Genomic DNA, 8,707 nt, shown 5'->3' with positions numbered 1-8,707 from the left:
AGATGGAGGAATGGAAAGATGGAGGGATGGAGAGTCAGGAGCTGACAAGCTATTTTGCTGCAGGGGCAAAGGGAGTGAGATGGAGATGGATAGGGGCATCAGTGTGTGTGTGTGTTGCACAGCAGAATCTATACAGGGGTGAAATTAGTCATTAAAACAAGGCTGCTGAGTGGACTGTTGCTCCCTAGGCTCAGCCATGGCATGGAGGAAGGTACCCAGGGATTGACTGTGTGTGTGTGTGTGTGTGTGTGTGTGTGTGTGTGTGTGTGTGTGTGTGCACGTGCGTGTATTGCATGCATGCGTATGCCCTTTCTTTTGGCTCTACTGTATTAACCTGAGCATGTGCAGTTTGTGTAAAGATCATGACTCAGGTATTTTCCACTCTGTTAGGATTATGTATGTGTTTATGGGAAGAGAGAGAGAAAAGGGGAAAACGAGGGTAGATACAGAGAGTGAGAGAGAGAGAGAGAGAGAGATACAGAGAGAGAGAGATACAGAGAGAGAGAGAGACAGAGAGAGATACAGATAGAGAGAGAGAGACATGCTCAACATGAGCTCCTGATTTATTTCCATTTTGTTTTGGAATGAGATAAACACTCAAATCTAAAAATCATTCAAGACAAGAAGTGATGAACAACAACTCTATTCAATCAGAATAGAAAAAAAAGTAACTTTGCGCCTCAAATTAAGATGTTTTGACTCTCGCTAGCTAGCTACACAACATAAACCTAGCCAGCAGGCTAACAAGCCAGCCAGAAAATTGAGCTAGAACAAACCTAGCAAGGGGAGTTAATACAACTACATCAAACGACCAAACTGAGTGAGTAAATCAAAAAGAAGCACGGACTCTAACTTTAAACATATCTTCTGTTTTTGTGTGTGAAGATTTTTCACTCTTTTTGCTGGTTTTTTAGCTAAAAAGGAGCTAGCTAGCAACAGCAGCAGACAAACAAACCGGGTTGCCATGGCAACAGTGCACCGGAACAGAGCAGCAGCAGTAGTAGTCGCAGAGCCCACAGGCACCATGTCCCCACTCCCCCTCAGCGCTGAGTCCATTCTCTACCCCCCAGAGGCCAAAAATGACACAACGAGGAAAGCTTTTAAACAGAATCTACTAAAGGAGAGGCCAGAAACCCTTTTCACAGACCTCTACAAAAACGGTGATGTGAGTAATCACATCTTTCTCACTGACCAGCCAAATGCATGGCGCTCAACAGTCTGCTCTCACTACCCATCCGTAATGGGTGGAAGCTGAAAGTCAAAGAGACAGACGACCCTGACAGCACCATGATAACAATCAACCTCTACAAGACTGGGACTGTCATGGTGCAAGGTAACCTTAGGCTGTTTGAAACAGACTTTCAGACCATTAAGGAGAGAGCAGAGAGAGAGAAGGACACCACCAGTGACAAACTCCACCAGCACCACCCTCACCCCCACTATCCCCACCCAAAAAGGCACATCCAGCACCTCTCTTCCCACCATAGTGGAGGACACGCCCCAGGAAGAGAGCGACCCCCTCAGTGCAGAGCAGGCTCAGGCCCTCCTCACCACCATGGCTGCCATGAGGGATCAGTTCACCAAACTGGAGGGGGAGGTGGTCCTGCTTAGGGAGAGTGTGAGCAAACAGCAACTAGACATCCACACCTTAGAGGAGCTCCTAACCAAGGTGCGGACAGAACAGGATAGCAGCCTTGCAACACAGCTGAAAGAGGTTCAGCAAGAGAGAGATGGACTCAAGAGAGAGCTGGCTGATCTAACAAAGGAGGTGAGAGAGCTCCAAAAAGACAGGCAGAGCATTAATAACGAGCTGATGGTATTTTAAATGAAATGATCAAATATACAGACCACAAATTCAAATTGGCTATACTCAAACTCTTCAACATTATCCTAACTGCAGGTATTTCCCCCGATATTTGGAACCAAGGATTGATCACAGCAATCTATAAAAATGGAGACAAATTTGACCCAAATAATTACAGAGGAATTTGCGTTAACAGCAACTTGGGGAAAATTCTCTGCAGTATCATAAACAGCAGACTACATCATTTCCTTGATGAACACAACGTCCTAAGCAGAAGGCAGATTTTTATTTATTTTTTATTATCGTACAACAGACCACATTTACACCCTCCACACTCTAATTGACAAACAAGTAAACCAAAACAAAGGCAAAATCTATTTGTGTTTTGTAGACTTCAAGAAAGCATTTGATTCAATCTGGCACGAAGATCTTTTTTTACAAACTAATAGAAAGTGGTATTGATGCTAAAAACAAATGTGCGGTTAAAATCGGCAACAAGCAAACAGACTTCTTCTCTCAGGGACGTGGAGTGAAACAGGGCTGCCCAATAAGTCCAACACTATTTAACATCTACATTAATGAATTGGCAAAAACATTAGAAGAATCGGCAGCACCTGGTCTCACCCTACACAACACTGAAATCAAGTGTCTGCTGTACGCAGATGACCTGGTGCTACTGTCTCCCACTAAGGAAGGGTTACAGCAGCATCTAGATCATCTGCACAGGTTCTGTCAGACCTGGGCTCTGACCGTTAACAAAAAAAACCGGAATATAATGATATTCCAAAAAAGGTCAGGAAATCAGGATGACAAATATAAATTCTATTTGGACACAGTTCTATTACAGCACACCAAAAATTACACGTATCTAGGACTAAATATCAGCAACACAGGTAGCATTCACATGGCTGTGAATGAGCTGAGAGACAAAGCAAGAAGAGCATTCTATGCCATTAAAAGGAATATTAAAATCGAAATTCCAATTAGAATCTGGCTCAAAATGTTCCAATCAGTTATAGAACCAATTGCTCTATATGGCAGCGAAGTATGGGGTCCGCTCTCTAATACTGAATTTACCAAATGGGACAAACATCCAATCGAAATACTGCATGCAGAGTTTTGCAAGACTGTATTGCAAGTGCAAAGGAAAACTCAAAATAACGCATGTAGAGCAGAATTGGGCTAATACCCCCTCCTTATTCGAATAGAAAAAAGAGCCATCAATTTTACAACCATCTAAAAACAAGTGACCCCAAAACATTCCATCACACAGCTCTACTATGTCAAGAGATGAAACAAGAGAAGAGTCCCCTCAGCCAGCTGGTTCTGAGGCTCAGTTCACTAACCAAAACCAACCTCATAGAGCCTCAGGACAGCACTCAGAAAATCTGGCCCAACCAAATCATCACAAAGCAAAAATAAAAATATATCACCTATTGGAAAGACACCACAAAAAATAAAAGTAAACTTCAATGCTATTTGGCTCTAAACAGACAGTACATGGTGGCATTCTATCTGACCACTGTGACTGATAGAAAACTGAGGAAAACAATGACTAGGTACAGACTCAGTGAGCACAGTCTGGCTATAGAGACCGGTCGTCACAGGCAAACCTGGCTGCCCAGAGAGGACAGGCTGTGCTCACTCTGCCCCCGGGGAGAGGTAGAGACAGAGCTGCATTTCCTTTTACACTGTGACAAATACTCAGACCTAAGAGAATCTTTCTTTCCCCAAATTATCATTCAGTACACAGAGAGAGATACAGAGAGAGAGATACAGAGAGAGAGAGCGATGCAGAGAGCGAGAGAGAGAGAGATACAGAGAGAGAGAGGGAGAGAGAGATACAGAGATACAGAGAAAGAGAGAGATAGATACAGAAAGAGCGATACAGAGAGAGAGAGAAAGACCAAGAGAAAAAGAGATGGGAGAGAGCTTCAAAAGAGAGATGAGAAGAGGAAATACAATAAAAAGGTTTGTTCCATCTGAGACAACGGCTTATTGTGTTTCCTTTAGAAAAATGTATGCACTCACTAACTGTAAGTCGCTCTGGATAAGAGTGTCTGCTAAATTACTAAAATGTAAATGTAAATTCCTCTAATAACTCATAGTGGAATGACAGCTCTGGGGACTTCTACACTCAGACCTTATCTGATCAGTTCATTCATCTCTCCTGATGATGGAGAGCTGAAGAATACAATGATGAGGGGAATGAAGCCAGAGCAGAGCTGCCCACACCATTTAGACCTGGTGTTTGGAGCACAGACGGCACTACTGCTGCTGGTGCAGATGAGGCTATAGCTGATCAATGGCTCTTTCTGTGTATGGAATACTAAAGGAGGAGTAGCTACCGTTCACATCAGCCCCATCCATCCGTCAGAACCAGGATTCAATTACGTTACGCAACAGGTATAACAAAAGACCACTATGGAACACATCCTGCTACGCTTCTACTGCTGGGCCTGGGTGGGGAGTCAGTGAGTGGTAAGAGGCAACATGGTGCAAGGCAATGGTAAATAATAGATACGTTTCTTTCAAATCAGGCCATCATATGAGGATCCAAGATGTAAAGGGGTTATTCAACAGTGTAATAGCATTCATAAGACAGTCATAAGGTTGTTCTTTATTGCAGACTATGTTTGGAAGATTTAGTGTGTTTGCAGTGATAGTGTCCTTCACTAATGTCGACAGAGCTGATTCCCAGAACTAACACAGACACACATAGATCCCTCATCCCTGGCTGACTGCATCTCTCTGATCCTGACACTCATACTAAACCACTTCTGACAACCCCCCCACGGAGACTAAAGAAGGGCCCTTGCCTCAATGACAAAGGACACTTGAAACTGATTATTCAATTTCTGATGAAAGGCAATTGAGTGGATTAAATTCTCTAACTGCCTGATATGAGACAAAATGCAACATTCACCCCAACCTATCCCTGCTGTATAAGCGTTCATCTGTCAACCCACTAAGGCCAGAAACTGCAAGAGAACTTGTGATAAACAGTCTTCATCAGACTCCGACGACTGGGAACTCTAGGGGAATCTCTCATGCACTTTGACCTCTTCCAGTGCAGGCTTTGCAGAATATAGTGATAATACATTATAGAGAGCTGACTACAGCACCAAGGACTGAAGGGGACATGCTCAGTCTGGAACCCGACTGCTCCAGACAGTCTTAACTCTCAGAAGCAGTGCCATGAGCCTGGGGGACTGAGGTAGTAAGTCTGGCTAATAGATCATGCCTACCTATGTTATGCCAACCGAAAAAGAAAGTGAGTGGAGGGCTGGAGGGGCATCAAATGCGTTGTGTTATGTGTGTAGATTGTGAAAATGTCAATTTGTTTTGACAAATGGACCTCAATAGAGAAATTCCCTTCCAACTTTGAGCTAATCCTTTTTAAATAGCTCAACGCACACAACAACAATGTAAAAATCTATTTGGCCCTTCCTCCGCTATCCCTGAGTTTATCAGGCATGGGAGTTAGTCTGTCCTCTCTCTAATTTATTCTCACTATAACCTGCACACACCACTACCTCTGATGAATAGGTATTGGAAATATTATTCCCATTAGAGGCTGTGGTGTGTTCATTACGTGACTACTTTGTGCAGACAAAACAAACAGAATAGAAGAGAGAGACTGGACTGTGAGGATCACACAGGCTGGCGTATTAACAGAGGAAGGACTGGATGGCTGCTCCTCTCCTCTGATATTGCTCATTGGCATCATTGCCGAGCAGCAGTCTGAGCCTCTTCCCTGGGCAATAATTACCGCTACTGTGCGCCTGCAACTCCTCTGCTGATCTCAGAGACTTCAAGGAAATACATTTTCCCTGGATGCCTTGATGAACACGCACTCTACTGCTATGAAGTCTCACCAACAGAGCGGAGCCTCGACGAAGATAAGAGACGTTGTGAATGCTAACTTAGTCTCGTTTCTCTCACAGTACCACCTGCCACTAGTAGGATGCTCTTGAAGTTAGAGTAGTCATTTATGTACAAGGAAGAGGTGTCAGTTTCTTGCAACAGGCATTACCAGTACAACTGACAGCTTGCAGATTAGAGTCATAGGACAGATTCTTGCTTGCTTCTTCGACTCGTTCTCTCTCTGGGTCAATCGGGTTTCAAGTTTCAATGTCACGTGCACAAGTACAGTGAAATGCCTTTCTTGCAAGCTCTTTCCCAACAATGCAGTAATCAATATCAATGTAGCGCAAAAAATAACATAAGGTAGAACAAAAACGCACAAAAAATAAAAACAAGAAGAACACGAGTAAGTAAGAAAGCTATATGCAGGGTCAGTTCCAATTCCATATTTACAATGTACAGGGATAGTGGAGTGATAGAGGTAGATATGTACAGGGGTAAGGTGATTAGGCATTAGGATGCATGATAAACAGAGTAGCAGCAGATAAATGAAGATTGTATGTGAGGGTGTGTGTGTAGTCAGTATGAATGTGTGTGAATGTTATGTGTGTGTTGGAGTGTCAGTTTGATATTGAGGTCATGGATGGCAGGGAGCTTGGCCCCAGTGATGTACTGGGCTGGCCGCAACACCATGCGATCGAGGGCGGTGCCGTTGCCATACCAAGCAGTGATGCAGCCAGTCAAGATGCTCTCAATGGTGCAGCTGTAGAACTTTTTGAATATTTGAGGGCCCATGCCAAACTTTTTCAACCTCCTGAGGGGAAAGTGGTGCTGTCTTGCCTTCTTCACAACTGTGCACGTGTGTGGACATTTAAGTCCTTAGTGATTTGGACCCCGAGGAACTTGAAGCTCTCGGCCCGCTCCACTGCAGCCCTTTCAATGTGGATAGGGGCGTGCTCGCTTTTCTGTAGTCCACGATTAGCTCCTTGGCCTTACTGACGTTGAGGGAGAGGTTGTTGTCCCGGCACCACACTGCCAGGTCACTGACCTCCTCCCTGTAGGCTGTCTCATTGACGCCGATGATCAGGCCTACCACCGTCGTCTCGTCAACAAACTTGACGATGGTGTTGGAGTCGTGCGTAAACGCGCAGTCGTGGGTGAACAGGGAGTACAGGAGGGGACTAAGCACACACCCCTGTGGGGGCCCCTGTGTTGAGGGTCATCGTGGCAGAGGTGATGTTGCCTATCCTAACTACGTGGGGTCGGCCATCAGGAAGTCAAGGATCCAGTTGCAGAGGGAGGTGTTCAGTTCCAGGGTCCTGAGTTTGGTGACGAGCTTGGAGGGGACAATGGTATCCTCTCTACATTCTCTTCCTCTGGTTCCGCTGCCAAAGCCACTTTCTACGACTCTGAATTTCAAGCCTCTGCCTCTAACCCTAGGAAGCTCTTTGCCACCTTCTCCTCTCTGCTGAGTCCTCCTCCTCCTCCCCCTCCCTCCTCCCTCTCTGTGGATGACTTCGTCAACCAATTTGAAAAGAAGGTTGACGACATCCGATCCTCTTTTATTAAGTCGAATGACACCGCTGGTCCTGCTCACACTGCACTACCCTATGCTTTGACTTCTTTCTCCCCTCTCTCTCCAGATGAAATCTTGCGACTTGTGACGGCCGGCCGCCCAACAACCTGCCCGCTTGACCCTATCCCCTCCTCTCTTCTCCAGACCATTTCCGGAGACCTTCTCCCTTACCTCACCTCGCTCATCAACTCATCCTTGACTGCTGGCTATGTCCCTTCCGTCTTCAAGAGAGCGAGAGTTGCACCCCTCCTCAAAAAACCTACACTCAATCCCTCCGATGTCAGCAACTACAGACCAGTATCCCTTCTTTCTTTTCTCTCCAAAACTTTTGAGCGTGCCGTCTCTAGCCAACTCTCCTGCTATCTCTCTCAGAATGACCTTCTTGATCCAAACCAGTCAGGTTTCAAGACTGGTCATTCAACTGAGACTGCTCTTCTCTGTGTCACGGAGGCTCTCCGCACTGCTAAAGCTAACTCTCTCTCCTCTGCTCTTATCCTTCTAGACCTATCCGCTGCCTTTGATACTGTGAACCATCAGATCCTCCTCTCCACCCTCTCCGAGTTGGGCATCTCTGTCTCCGCACCACGTGCTCTCACCACTGGTGTCCCCCAGGGCTCAGTTCTAGGCCCTCTATTATTCTCTCTGTACACCAAGTCACTTGGCTCTGTCATATCCTCACATGCTATCTCCGATCATTGCTACGCAGACGACACACAATTAATCTTCTCCTTTCCCCCTTCCGATAACCAGGTGGCGAATCGCATCTCTGCATGTCTGGCAGACATATCAGTGTGGATGTCGGATCACCACCTCAAGCTGAACCTCGGCAAGACGGAGCTGCTCTTCCTCCCGGGGAAGGACTGCCCGCTCCATGATCTCGCCATCACGGTTGACAACTCCATTGTGTCCTCCTCCCAGAGTGCAAAGAACCTTGGCGTGACCCTGGGGGACACCCTGTCGTTCTCCGCTAACATCAAAGCGGTGACCAGATACTGCAGGTTCATGCTCTACAACATTCGCAGAGTACGACCCTACCTTACACAGAAAGCGGCACAGGTCCTAATCCAGGCACTTGTCATCTCCCGTCTGGATTACTGCAACTCGTTGTTGACTGGGCTCCCTGCCTGTGCCATTAAACCCCTACAACTTATCCAGAACGCTGCAGCCCGTCTGGTGTTCAACCTTCCCAAGTTCTCTCATGTCACCCCGCTCCTCCGCACACTCCACTGGCTTCCAGTTGAGGCTCGCATCTACTACAAGACCATGGTGCTTGCCTACGGAGCTGTGAGGGGAACAGCACCTCTTTACCTTCAGGCTCTGATCAGACCCTACACCCAAACGAGGGCACTACGTTAATCCACCTCTGGCCTGCTAGCTCCCCTACCTCTATGGAAGCACAGTTCCCGCTCAGCCCAGTCAAAGCTATTCGCTGCTCTGGCACCCCAATGGTGGAATAAGCT

At 46.3% G+C, this 8,707-nt stretch overlaps 1 protein-coding gene across 8 annotated transcripts in view; it reads right to left on the bottom strand.

The window, feature by feature from the left end:
- LOC121538479 (ankyrin repeat and SAM domain-containing protein 1A-like) overlaps window positions 1–8,707 on the bottom strand; it is a 117,716-nt gene that overhangs the window by 13,665 nt on the left and 95,344 nt on the right. The window lies entirely within an intron of this gene.

This window comes from Coregonus clupeaformis, chromosome 24 (genome assembly GCF_020615455.1).
Source record: "Coregonus clupeaformis isolate EN_2021a chromosome 24, ASM2061545v1, whole genome shotgun sequence".
Taxonomy (NCBI): Eukaryota; Metazoa; Chordata; class Actinopteri; order Salmoniformes; family Salmonidae; genus Coregonus; species Coregonus clupeaformis.
Note: the sequence above shows the minus strand (reverse complement) of the source record. Positions and strands in the feature narration are given on the sequence as shown.